The sequence below is a fragment of the Halichoerus grypus genome, chromosome 11 (assembly GCF_964656455.1).
Source record: "Halichoerus grypus chromosome 11, mHalGry1.hap1.1, whole genome shotgun sequence".
Taxonomy (NCBI): Eukaryota; Metazoa; Chordata; class Mammalia; order Carnivora; family Phocidae; genus Halichoerus; species Halichoerus grypus.
Window position 1 is genome coordinate 2,767,806 of NC_135722.1, and position 13,890 is coordinate 2,781,695.

At 55.5% G+C, this 13,890-nt stretch overlaps 1 protein-coding gene and 1 long non-coding RNA gene across 2 annotated transcripts in view; one reads left to right on the top strand and one right to left on the bottom strand.

Moving 5' to 3' along the window:
- Positions 1 to 229: 229 nt before the first annotated feature.
- On the bottom strand, positions 230 to 13,038 carry LOC118520034 (uncharacterized). The gene is made up of 8 exons (XR_013442250.1): positions 12,762 to 13,038; positions 10,611 to 10,763; positions 9,963 to 10,081; positions 8,781 to 8,848; positions 3,834 to 7,765; positions 3,395 to 3,540; positions 2,386 to 2,709; positions 230 to 1,912 (listed from the first exon to the last, which is right to left on the bottom strand). It is a non-coding gene; the product is annotated as an uncharacterized LOC118520034 (long non-coding RNA).
- The window catches only part of SHANK2 (SH3 and multiple ankyrin repeat domains 2), a 506,338-nt gene continuing 504,064 nt past the window's right edge, over positions 11,617 to 13,890 (top strand). Inside the window, exon 1 of the mRNA XM_078057637.1 lies at positions 11,617 to 12,359. The gene's annotated coding sequence lies outside the window, so the exon portion shown is untranslated. The remainder of the gene's footprint in view (positions 12,360 to 13,890) is intronic.

The window sequence follows — 13,890 nt, forward strand, 5'->3', positions numbered from 1 at the left end:
CACACGCACCCCGGGACCCATCCATGGAGCTCCTGCCTCCCTTCCTGCCCCTCGGCATAAAGATCCTTGAACTGGACAAGAAGCCACCGCACCTAGCTGCCCTTTATTTCTTTAACCATGTGTTCTGTTTGTTATTTTTAACAACACACACGGCGACAAACGCTCATACCTACACGAGCCTCTGAAGCTCCCCCCGCTCTCATTATAGAATCAAAAAAAAAAAATCATGTATGGAAGTAATCTATATTTAGTTGTTATTAAAATAATTAATTGCATCCTCCACAACTGTTTGTGTTTTCAGTGCATGGCTATGAGGCTCCGTGCTCGACTTTCCTCGGTGCCTTTCTCAGTGGCAAAATACGGTCCTCTCTCGGCCTGCGGTGCTCTTGGTGGAAACCCTCCGCGGCGTCAGCCTTGAAAGGTACTTGGGGAATCCACGGAAAGAAGCTGAGAAGGAGCCATTAAGGGAAGGACTGGTTATAATTCCTTGTAATGCACATTTCATAATTACGTTATTACTGAGCCAATTAATCTTTAACGCCAGAGCCTATAAGGCAAACACTTGTTCGGCAAGAGTGTTAAATCATTGCTAATGAAGGGGGCTTAGGAGGATCTCCGGGTGGGGCGAGGGTCCAGCTGAAACCCTCTTCTGTCCTCAGACACCCCCCGCGTCGGGGTAGCCAGACCTTAGCTGCTCTTGCTCACCACTCCAGCCCCACGGGGATCCCCACTGCCAGTCCGCACAGCGCCCTGGCCCAGCCCCACCCGAGCGCGTCGCGTCCCAGGGCCAAGCGTGCTCCCCCGGACCCAGTCCAGCGTCCCGCGCAAGCCTGAGCGGGCTCCCAGGGAGCGGCCCCCACACATCCCCATGGGCACCACGGGGACTGCCTGTCTTTTGTCCAGCAAACCGTGAAATGAACGTTTGCAGTAGCACTGGGCACAGGGGTGACACTTCCGGGTGGAATGCTGGTCACAGGGGTCCTGCAGGTGGAAAACAGGCACGGCTGCGGTGGACGAGAAGGGAGAGTGTAGCCGGATCGCCAGGCGGGCGCCGAGGAAGGCCAGCGTCCCCAGACTGTTCCCAGGCGGTCTCCTGAGTACCTACGGACATGGGCTCAGGGCAGAGACAGAGCCACTTGGCAGAGCCATCAGCAAGGGCGGAGGCGGGCAGCTTTTACTATCTTTAAAAAAATCCAATTAACATTAATTGAAAATTTAATTGAAATATCAATTCAATTTACTCTTGTAAAAAAAAAAATGTGTATTCTCAGAATTCTGAAACTTGCTGTAAAATCAGTCCTTCCCATTTTCACGTGCGCCGCCCCCAAATTCTTGAATTTGACAGTGTGCTCCAAATGCAGGGACGTCGCGGGCTGCTGACCTCACGTCATTGAAAGGTCTGTGCACGGAACCCCCCATTGCCGCCTTGGAGTTCCACGGACGGTACGTGGCCAGCAGGAGCTGGGCAAAGTCCAACTCGCTTCCATACGCCATTTCCCCAGGGGCTTGGTGGCGGCGCCCGTGCCGACTGCAGGCGTCTATTTCTAGATTAAATATCTGATTCTCTCAGCCAGTCTTCATCATGACAATAGTTAGCACTTACTGCACATCTATTATGTGGCAGGCTCTGTGCTAAACCACTTTCTATGCATCATTTCATTTACCCTCATCAAACCCAATGAAATACATACTATTATCGTCCCTCTTTGACAAACAAGGAATCTGGGGCTCAGCGTGCCCAAGCCAGCCCCCCAGCACCAACCAGCTGGCACACGAGGAGCCAGGGCTCGGGTACCAGATCACACAGCGGGCGCCGGCTCCGAGCTGGACCCCCGCGCCAGGCCAGCCCGCCTCCTTCGGGTGGCTCCCATCCTCCGTGTTCCAGACTTTTGAAACGCATTCTTCCACTGGCCTGTTTTGCCAAACATACAACAACAACACAATTTCATGTTTGTTTTGTTGAGGGGGTGTGGGCGGGGTGTTTTGAGGTCCAAAAACTTGCAGGGGACCCAATTAGCATCAGCTGACACTGTCCATAACACAAACCAGAGAGATTCTGGGATCAAAGAAGCTTGGCTCAGCCCCCCTCCCTCTCCCTTCCCTCCTCCTCCTCCTCCTCCTCCTCCTCCCATACTCAAGCCTCCCTCCACCTCAGAAATGTGCCTGGGGGTGGGGGTGGTGGCACACAGAGACAGGGAGAGGTGGTTTTCCCCACAAGAGGATGCTCGGGCTTTTATCTTTACTGTCCACCTTGACCAAAATTTGGTATTCTTTAACTCTATTATTTTAATAATCATAAATAATAATGTCACTATATTAATAGCATTGTAACAATAACATAGCAATCATAAATAATAGTAGTGTCGTTATAATAATAATAATTACATGGTTTTCACGAACACAAGGAGTCTGACTGGAGAGCATCCCTTGCACCCTAGACTCCTGAGACCTCCGCTCTGTCCGTGGGGCATCGAGTGCATGGTGGAACAAGGCAGTGGGGTAAGGGGGGAGATGCGTGGTGATGGGGTGTGTGCCTCGGCCCTGCAGGCTCCACGCTTCTGCCCCCACTCAAGTGGCCGCTCCCACGTCTGAAGTCAGTCTGTAGGAGGCACTTGACAAACGGTGGGGTCTGCGAGACGGTACGGCAGCGTTTCCCGTGCACGGCTGCCCTGGAGCACACAGGCTGGGTCTCAGCGGGGTCCAGGCCACCTAGATAATAGCAGGTGCAGACGGACTGCCGCATGATGGCAGAGGACAGGCAGGGAGGACAGTGGTGGGACACTGCCCAGCAGTCTGCGGGCTGGCGAGTGTCAGCGTGGCTGACGGCCCCAGATTCCCCAGTCGTGAGCACTGCACTGGCCCCAGCTTACCCATCACAGTGGTCCTGCCCTGGGCGGGGTGGTGGTCTACAGCCCTCCTCCCCGGGGCGGGGAGACACGGGCCAACAGCAGGGCCCAGGCCCCTCAGCGGGGATTCTGGGGCTCCCCCAGACTCCAGGTTGCAGAGCCCCTGATACGGCCTCCTGTCTCAGGACCCCACACCCAGTCCCACCCAAAGGTGCTAGGCAGGAGGGGCACCTTGCTTTCCTGCCTCGCACCCCGTGGTTCCGTGCAGGCCCCGTCTAGAGAGAGGGGAGCTAAATCACCTTTGATGAGATGATCCCGTTGTTTGCCTCTCCTGCGGAGTGAGTAGCTCGGAGCCCCCCCCAACCCCCCCAACCCCAGGCTGTCAGCAGAGAAGCCAATCAGACTCGGGGTGGGAGGAAGTCAAATAATTTACTGTTTGACATTTTCTTTCGACTTTTCTATTACCTCTTCCATCTAGAATTAATTTCCGCAATTCTGACTTAGGGAAGGGCAAGGCAAGAAGGCTTTTTGCAAAGTGGGAAACCTACCAAGTGTCCCCCTCCGCTTCCCAGACAGTGGCCACAGATGAGATGCGGGCATTGCTGTATCCATCACTTCCTTCTTTAACCCGAGAAAATGTTACTTTCTTTAAAAATGTTGCCTTCAGAGCAGCGGATGTCTAGAAGTCGGTCTCCTGACAAAAAATCAACACTCCATATTCATACACATTGAATTGCTGTGGGGTTTTTGCTAGTGCGTCGTGGCCCCGTATCTGTGTTGTCAACAAGCATCTCTCTCGTGGGCACCCCCCGCGTGCCCCACGTGCGGATTTAGGAATGTCTTTTCTTGGAGGGGAAGGTGGCAAATGCCAGCCTCCTTTCTGTGTTTGATTCTGAGCTATTCATGCCAGAATGTGTATCAGATTCGCCCCCCAGCACCCCGGGGTCCCTTGTGGCTGAGTTTCTTCCATTAAATTAATTCAGAGACCTGGTTTGGAGGAGGTCACCGAGGGGAGAGGACGTGACCCGTGAGCTGGCCCTGGGCCATCGGAAGCTCCTCACGTCCTCCTGTCCTTGGACAGCGCCATGGTGGGAGTGGTTCCCGAGGGCTCAGCCTCGAGAGAGTGACGTGGGGTTGAGGCCACCTGGATGGTGCAGCGGCTGAGCCCTGTTAAGGCCTCTCTGTGGGACGGGTCCGGAGTTCTCCTTGCTTCTTACACCCGCCACCCACCTTCTGTGCCAGGTCCCTGCCTGCCCCCACGTTTGGGCCTCCAACACCTGCCCCAGGCTCCAACATCCACTAGGCCCTCTGCAGATGTGAGGGGCCCTGGGAATGGGCACCCAAGCCGGTCAAGACAGCCCCCCAGGATTTCCAGCCAATAGAGGGAGAGCAGGGTAGGGGCTCAGTGAGGATCGAAGTTCCGTCCAGGAGCAGAACAGGAAGTTGCCCCGAGGGGGGAGCCACTCCTGAGAGGGGTAAGGACAGAGGGGGGGTGGGGTGAGAAGACGGGGACCCCTGAGGGCCTCAGGAGGAGTTTGGACCTGGCCCAGGGGGCTGGGAGCCCACAAGTTCCTGCAGGGGAGGACCAGTCCCGTGGACCGTGAGCGAGGCAGCAGGGCAGAGCTGGAGGAGATTCACCGCTGGTGGGGATGGACGGAGGACAGGATTCATGCACCTGTTGGGGATGGGGATAGGTTGGATGCAAGATGGGTGAGGGAGGGTGTGAGGGGCTGGGGCATGTGAGGGGCTCTGGGAGCTGGGTCCTGGACACCCCTGGGTCCCTGGCATAGGGCCACAAGGGCCACAAATAGTCATACAGGTTGTGGTGTGAACACAGCGTGTGATTTCTTTCGGGTAAACACCTGGGTTATACACACACATATATAAAAGCATATTTTCCGTATAGGCTAATTTGGTGAGGAATTGCCAAGCCCCTTTCCAAGGTGGTGATGTCACCACCAGTCAGGGAGGAGGGTCCAGATGCTCCATGTCCCGGCCGGCACTATTTTCCTTGAAGTCATTCTAAGAGGCGTGTGGTTTCTCCGATGATTAATGACATGGCACACCTTTTCCTGCGCCACTGGCCACCTGTACCTCTTCTCTGGGGAAGGGGCTGCCCGAGTCCCCTGCCATGTCTGTGCTGAGCTGCCTGTTTGATCAGCGCTGAGTTTCAAGAACTGTTGTTTGCAGTATTCCAGACGCAAGTCCTTTGTCAGACCCGCGATTTGCAAGGATTTTCTCCCAGTCTGTGATGCGACTTTTCATTCTCTTTATAGTATGTCTTTGAAAGAGCGGAAGGTCTAAACTTTGATGAGCTCCAGTTTACCCATTTTCTTTTCTTTTATGGGGCACGCTTTTGCTGTGGTCTCTAAGACCTCGGCGCCTGACCCCAAACCAAAACGTTTTTCTCCTGCTTTTCCTCTAAGGGTTGTATAGCTTTGATCTGTTATATTGACTTATGATCATGCTGACATAATTTTTTTTATAAGGTATAAGGTTTATTTGTTTCCCAAGTGGATGTTCAGCTATTCTAGTACTATTTGTTGAAAAGATTTTACCACCTTTTAATATTTTAAAGTAACTTTTCCTTTTTCTGTCATTTATCCATTCTTCAATTAGGCTTTTTTGATGATTTCTATTACTTTCTAAACAGATGTCTACTTTGTAAAGATCCTTTATATATTTAGGATCTGTGTTAACTTTTTAATGTGTAGGTTTAAATATGTTCTCTGGCCATTCACCCTTCCTTTTGCTTGATTTTGTTTCCTGGGCTGGTATCCCGTGAGAGGCCCTAACTCCCGTGTGGCCTGATATCAACCTTCCCCTTGGAATATCTGACATGTTTAGAAAGGCCTTCCAACTCTCTCTACCTTGAAATTCTGAGAATAATCATCTGTGGCTTTCTCTGATGTTTTATTATTTTGCATTTAATGGCTACATCTTTTTTTACAAAACAAGATTTTATTTATTTATTCATTTAAGGTGGGGGGAAGGGCAGAGGAAGAGGGAGAATCTCAAGCAGACTCTCCCCTGAGGGTGGAGCCCGACACGGGGCTCGATCCCATGACCCTGAGATCATGACCTGAGCTGAAACCAAGAATGAGGCTTAACTGACTGAGCCCCCCAGGTGCCCCTGATGGCTACATCTTTAATCTGTGTCATTTATCTTTGTCAGGAGGAGTGGGTTAGAGATTTAGCTGTATTTCTCAAATATTGCTGGGCCAATAAACAACAGTTATTGCCTAGTTCTCCTTTTTATACATTTTTAAAAGCACATTTATGACAGACTGAATTCCATCCTGGGCTCGCTGCCCCCCCACCCTGTCCCTCCCTCCCTTTCTTCTCTGAAAGCGAGCTGGGTGCGTGCTGGGTGCGTACGGAGCACCAGGCTGTGCGTGGGAGCCGCAGGTCCGGGTGAGCAAGGAGACCCCAGGCCCCCCGGAAGCACACAGCTCCGATGCCCAGATCACACTCTAGCTTCCACGTGAGCAGGCGGTCAAAGAGGCGTGGTGTCAATGAAATCCGGAGGAAGGGGAGACAGGAGGCCATGGTGAGGCTGCTTTCATTTCTGTGTCAGCCGTCGACGCCATCAGTGAACTGGTAATTACCGCAGCCTTTCAGTATATTTAATTTTAGGCCTCCTTCACTTGTGTTCTTTCTGGAGGTTTTTCTTGCTATTCTGAAGTCAATTTTTATCACAGACTAGCAGATCTATAGAAAAGGCATAAATCATAACCTCGAGGCCCGAGGAACTTTCCCAGCGTGAACCCACCCACGCGAGCAGCTTCCAGACGGAGGGACAGCGTGTTCCCAGCACCCAGAAAACCCCCTTGTCTCCCCCTGAGTGCCGACGTCCAACACCACAGATCATTCCTGCCTGTTTTCCAACCTTATAGAGATGGAATTACACGGTATGTGCCTCTTTCAACTTAACGTGCCAATTATGAGATTAGTCCGTGTTTTGCATGCGGCAGGGGTTCATCCGTTGTTGCCGTGGATGGGCTTTGCTTGCAGGAACATGGCGCCACTGTTCCTTCCCATCTCTGCTGAGCCTGTGAGCCTTCTTGCACGCATCTTCCTGTGCACAGACACACTCATTGCTCCCGGGTGTGCACCTCTGAGTAGAGCGGCGGGGTCCTAGCACACACCGCAGAACCACTCCCCAAGGTGGCTGTATCCAAGGCCAACAGCAGTGCCCGCTGTGCAAGGACCCGTGTCCTCTCCAGCATCCGTGTGGCCAATGGGAATTGATCTCACGGTGGGCCTATCTTCTCTCTGTCCACTAATAAAATTGGGCACCTTCCCATATGCTTGCCCGCCATGCCGATGGCCTCTTGGGTGAGGTCTGCTCAAATCTTTTGCCTATTCTTTTATTGGGATTGTCTTTTTAATTTAGTCTTGTCTATGTTCTAGATATAAGTGGCTTTACATTTTTTTTTTTTTTTTTGCACGTTTATTCTTTCAGATAAACTGCATGCCAATATGAGGCTTGAATTTAACGTTTAGAGGGAGAATTGCAGCTCCACAGTATGGACAGGCCCCGTCTAAGAGCAGCAGAGGTAGTGATCCTCCAGAAAGTGAGTTGTGCTGGCCGCCTGCAGGGCGTGCTTCTCAGAAGATTATACACGTTCACTACCTTCACTTCTAAAAGAAACTCTGTGAGGCTTCTCTCCCCACTTTACAGGTATGGAAAGGACAGGTATGGAAAGGACAGGAATGGAAACTGGAAAAGACATAGGACACTTGCCTAAGTTCCGCCAGTTAGAAAATCACAGCGCCTCCCCAAATGATATGTTTGCCTTCTTTTAAAAAATACTTAGCCTTTCTTATTGCCTTTTCTTATTCAGTTGCATTGGTCGGCACCTCCAGAGAAACATTCGTTCGTAATGGCGATGTTAGCCAGCTCGCGGATCTTGTTCCTGATGGAATGAGAAGGATTTAGTGTTTCACGTGGAACATGATGCTGGCTTGGGTTTCATATTTAAAACTGAACAATATTAAAATATTCTCAAACCACTCCCTTTTTTTTTTTTTTTTTAAACTAGGAGGTTTATTGGGTCAGATGTATCTCCTGATAGATTTGCTAACATGGAAGCCTTCTAGCGTTGTTGGGATGGCCCTCACTCTGTCACGCACGTTGTTTTTTCAAAGCTCTGCTCTATTCTGTCTGCTGGTGACCTTAAAAGTTTGCTTATTTGTTTGCTTGCCAAGCAAACCCCAAGAGTCTCCAAGCTGGTTATAATGGGACCTTCCGGTAGGTTTGGTTGTGCAATAATCGCACCAAGTTGCTGGCGTAGCTTTGCATCGGCAAACCCTCTCCCTCCTTAGCGTGACTTCACGCTGGCCTCAGTTTCCCTCATCTCCAGGGCAGCCCCAACGGTCCCTGACTGGGCGGGGCCTCATCGATGTCTCACAGAACCACATGTCATTTTGTGTTTCCCCAGAAAGCTGGGCCTGAAACCAGGACTTGGGGACAGGCTGCCTGCCATATTAGAGCTGACTCTGGAAGCAGGAGCGAGGGAGGAGGGAAGGGGAACCCCAGAGGGGGAAGCTCCCAAATAGAAGGGTTTTGTCAAGGTCTCCGCTGTAAGCAAGGGAGGCACCAGCGGCACTTCTCAGAAGCTGCGATGGTTCCCTCAGCGGGACGGGGGGCCGGCTGGTGGCACTGAGCGTCGCCCCTCCCAGCCTCCCACGCAGCCCCTGGGACTGTGCACCGGGACAGAGAGAGGCCCCTGGAGCTGACTCCTCCCCTCCTTGGGCTGCACTGGCAGGTGCAGGAGGCCTGGAGAAGTCTCTAGGACTTGGAAGCAGGCCTCAAGGGCAGAGCCCTGGCCCCTCTCCTCCTGCTCCCTGCTTCCTGCTCCTCCAGCCCAGGAAGAAAAGCTCCTGACCAGCCCCTCTTGTGGTCTCAGATTCCAGGAGGAGCAAACTCGCCTTCCGCTCTCCCGCTGTTAGCAGCCCCGTCTCTTAGGACCAGACATCAAGCACTTCTTCTCAGGAAGCTTTCAAAACAAATCCGTGGAAAATAAATTCATGGAAATTAATGGAGAGTAGTAAAACGTCTTGTGGAGATACAGAAGGGCAATGTGGGAGGCGCCTGCAGAGGAGTTGAGAGATTTGCAAGATCTGGGAGTATTTATAGTATCAAGTTTGTGTCTGAGCTAGAAGTTGTTATACAATTATGGAGAAATGAGTGAATTATCCAATATTTGATGTGCGGGGTAACACGAGGGAAGGGACCTCTTGCTGTAGTGGAAAACATGTAGAAAAACATTGCAAAAACATGGGGATCTGGCAGGGATGGGGGAATGAGGCAAACTTGTTGGCTGGAGCATCTACCTTTACCTGGCTTTACCTGATTTCACCTGTGCACACCTGCCTTTACCTGGCTCTGACTCCATGTCCTTGGGCAAACCCCATCCCTCCTTGCACCCCAGCTTCCCACCTGGAAGCTGGAGGGTGGGGTTGGGTTACTCCCACTTGGGCAGCCCTGGCATACCGCTCTAAAGAAGCGCTGGCCTCCAGGTCCCAGACCCAGGAGCTGCTCTGGAGACAGACAGGCCTGCTGCTGCAAGCCACGAGCATCTGGGTTAATCTAAGCCACAAAATATTTATAATGTTTTTCCCAGGACAGAGGATTTGGTTCTGTTTCGCCTCTCTTAACGGTACGGTGTCCCAGTTTCTAGTACTCTGTAAAATAGGTACTCTTTCTGGGAAGTCCTGGGGCGCTCTGTGCTCAGTGGACAGCCCATAAAGGCTGTGACCGATGGCTGATTGCTTCAGGTTTTATAGGAAAGAAGAGCTCATCAAATGGGAAACCAGATACCTTCCTGCAAGCTCATTCCAACATCATCATACGTGTTTGTGTGTGGGGGGGGGACCCAGGAAAAGGCAGCTTACAGAAACAAAAACAGGGAGGTCTGAAATCAAGAAGCAAAAAAGATGATTTCCCTTTCCCTACACTGAAACTGAAGCAAGGTGCCTTTATGACACGGGCCACCCTGGGCCCACCACAGACAAGACAGCTGACAGGCTCCCCGAGCCACGTGAAGGCCCCGACCGCAGCAGGGACAGGCTGTCAGGGGTGAAGGTATGCCCCGAAACCCGGAATCGCACCCGATGAGCCAGAAGGGGTTTGACAGGTGCTGTTGCAGGGTCCTCAGTCCCGAGCCTTCCACAAGTCGCTCTTGACTAGAGGGATGTTGCCTCAAAGCACAAGGCTGAACTGGATGTCCCTAAAGGGACACAGAGAAACTGGGATGTAGCAGGATGCGTCCTGAAGGCGTCAGAAGACGGTGCTCCCACGGAAGGCTGTTGCCGGGCAACAAACAGATCCCAGGACTGGAGGGGTAGCCAAGGGGCGCCCCCTTGGGTGGACAGGCTGGTGGAGGCCTGCGTCCCTGGGAAGTGTTTCTTGAAGACAGCAGAATGCCTCTGGCACTTGAGTCCTCCGTGGGGACCCCAGAAATGTGTTCACAACTTCAGAATAGCCAGCTGCCCCCTCTCTGCTGTCCTCAGGGTGTCCTAGAAATCTGGGGAGGAGCGTTTGGGGGCTGGGGATCTGGTTGGAGGCGGTGACATGTTGGGGACTTCTCTTTGAGTTAGAATTGTAGGCAAACACATCGCTTTGTTTAGATGACACGATTTGTTTGGGGTCACAGGGTCTGATGTAAGTTATGGGAAGATAAAGCCCCCCCCCATAAGCCACATCTTGGATCTGCCACTGACAAACCCTGAGAACATGGGAACATTCTGCTGACTTACCCTCTTCCCCCGCCGCAGGATCCCCTGTTTCCGTGTCCAAGAAATTATGCTTGTTGGATCCTGCCAGGGCCTTGTTCTTCCCGCTTAGGGGTTATTGTTATTTGATTGATGGCCTCCTTTACTCACTCAACAAACACTTTATGAAGTCTCATGCTTAAGGAAGTAGAGGAGAGAAAGAAGTTTGCATCTGGCGGTTGCCCTTGAGGACTTCCAGTATTTGCTCCACGTGTGTCCTGAAATACTTAGGACCCAAACACAACTTTTTTTTTTTTTTTTTATCCTAAGTGCTTTTAAAGACTTCTTTGAAATGTGGGACAATTATGCAAGCAGGGGAAAAAAAAAAGTATCTAGAGCAAATATTTAACTTTGCCTTTGGTGTGTTGAAGTCACTGGCCCATGGAAATCTCTCAGGCATGTTCGGTAAGATTGGCTTAAAAAAGTATGTATATCCTAATACATTATAAATACATAAAAATAAAAATGTATTTATAGACTCTCCCTTTTTTTCCCGGGGAGACACAGAGTGGGTTTTGTATAATGGAAGCCTTCCTCTACTGGAAGCATGTTCTACCTCACAGCCTGGAGGGTGGTGTTTGTGCCCCCAACACGGTCCCCTCTGCCCCCCAATCCCCCAAATCACACTGCAGATCTTGGGCAGGAATTGCTTTCCCTTCTTCCAGAACATTGGAAAACGCAGGACACAGAAACCTCCGTAACTGGGGTAATTAGCAGTGGATTAGTAGGGGCTTGAGAAGTTATTAGCCAATTGCTCATGCATCAGGTTGGGAGGAGTAAATCCACCGCATCACAGCTGGGAGCTGGGGGCCAGGGCTCATGACAACCCCCCTTGGGTTTTGGCAAACCTGGCAATCCCCAAGCCCTGGATAGTAACAGGATTCCTGGGCGTCCCCGGAGGCTGCCTTTTGCCTCTCGGATTCATCTGAGCGGTTGGCTTCTAGTCCCCTACCCTCACCCCGAATCGTTCCTTGTCTGGGAGGGCAGTGGGTCGCTGAAGGAAGGCGCCCGGGTGGAAGGTGGCCTGGGAGGCACATGGCGGCGTATGGCCCAGGCACAAAGTTTTCATCTGCTCTGCAAACAGGGTGCGGTGCGGTCGGCCTCAGCATTTCTGAATCCTATTAACATAAAATACTCTGGGGCGGGAGCCGGCTGCGTTCGGGATAATCCCGCAGAGCGAACGGGGCTTTACAAAATTAAAGGACTTTCTGGTCCCAGGGCTAGCTCCGGGAAGGGGGGCGGCGAGCCACGCAGCCCGGGGCGGGGCGGCGGGCGGAGGCGGCCCCGGGCGCCCGCCGTCTCCCGGGGTTGCCACAACAGACCCCGCGCGCCGCGTCCGAGTCGCCGCCGGAGCCCGAGCGGCCGGGGCAGGTGCGGAGGGGCGGCGGACCTCGGCGCGGGAGAGGTCCGGGGGGGGCCGCGCGCGCCCTTCGGCGGCGAGACGACCCCTCCCCCACCCCCTCCGGCCCCAGCCGCCCGCGCCGGGCCGAGGGGAGGGACCGCCGAGCGCCCCCGCGAGGAGCCCGGCGCCCGGGCCGCAGCGCGAGGCGGGGCCGCGGCGCCCCCACCCGCCCCCCCGACACCTGAGCGGCCGCGGCTCCGGCGACTCCGGCGCTCCGGCCGGGCTGGGCGCGGCGCCGCTCGGGTCCCCGCGGCGGAGCCAGGTGCGCGCGGCCGTCGGCCCTCCCCGGGGGCGCTCACCCCGCCCGACTCCCGAGCGGCCGCCGGAGCGAGGTAAGGCGGCGGCGGGGGCCACGGGGAGCTGCGGGCGCGGGGCGGGGGGTGGCCCGGAACGACAGTAGGTGGCCCCCGGGCCCCCGACCCTGCTCACCGGCTGCATTTTGGGTGCGTCTGGCTTACAGGAACACCAACTACCGGGTAAGCGCAGGACTGAACCCACTGGAGCGGGGGAGGGGGGGTGGGAAAAGGGTTCCGCGCGTCCGGGTGGGGGTCGCTTCTCTGTAAAGACACCGCCCCCCCCCGCCCCCCGGCTTCCTTGGGAGTAGGGGCAGGTTTAAAACGCTTTGGAAGAGGCGTGGGCGCAGAGCGCAGGAGTACCTTTTTTGTGCCCCTGGTGCACGAACCCCCTCACCCCCAGCGCGCCCCGCGCCTCCCGCTGGGGCAACACAGACCTACCTCCACCGCCTGCCCGGGGTCTGGTGGCCCTCGGTCGCCACCCGCCGGCCTGGGGACTTGGGTCCGTAGGCTTGGCGGAGGAGCGGGCTCGGGGCCGCCAGGGGGCGCGCGGGGGGCGGGGACCCAAGCCGCGGTCGCAGGGTCCCCAGAGACCCTGCAGCGGTCACCCAGCCCCGAGCCAGCTCACAGAGCCCCCATCCAGGTGCGCGCGCTGGAGCAGCGGGCTCCGGCAGGCCGGAGCCGGCGCACCCGGCGCAGGCCCGGGGGGTCGCGGGTCGGGCCCCCCGGCCCCGGGGTCGCGCAGTGCCGGCGCCTGGTGCCCAGCCTCTGCCCGCTGCGCGCCCCGGCCGGGGTCGGTGTGTGTGTGTGGGGGACCGGGCTGGTGCAGGTCCGCCGCCGCCGCCCGTGAATTATGCAGGAGGCTGGCACCGGTGCGCTCGAGTTGCTCAAGTTTCCCTGGCAACTTTCGCCCGGGCATCCCTCCTTCGGGTGGCCGGGCAGCTCCGCCCGCGCAGCCCGTGGCCCAGGTGCCTCCGCAGGGCTGCGGGGGAGCGGGGCGCGCCAGGAGACACCGACCGCTCACTCGCCACCGGAGCTGGGCCTCTGGATTGCGCAAGCAGGTGCGACCCCCGTGGAGGACCTCGCCCGGGATCGGAGGGTGTGGGGATCGGGGTGGCCCTCGCCGCCGTCCGGGTTCGGAGGGTGCGGCTCGGCAGTAGATAGACCTCGCCGCCTGGGTTCGGAGGGCGCGGGGGCCGGGGTGGACCTCCCCGTCCGGGTTCGGAGAGCGTAGGGGCCGGGGTGGACCTCGCCGCCCGGGTTCGGAGAGCGTAGGGGCCGGGGTGGACCTCGCAGCCCGGGTTCGGAGAGCGTAGGGGCCGGGGTGGACCTCGCCGCCCGGGTTCGGAGGGTGCGGCCCCTCGGTGGACCAGGTCGCGCGGGTTCCACCGCTCCGCGCGGGATTCGAGGGCGGGCACGCAGGCGAGGTTTGTGTTTCCATGGGGCTGGGGGCGTCCAAAGGGGGCGAGGCCGGTGCTCTTGGCCATGGAGTTCGTGGAGGAGCCTTTAAAGCGACCCTGGGCGGCTGGAAGGAAGGCGCTTGGGCCGCTTAGGTCGCGGTACTTGGGGG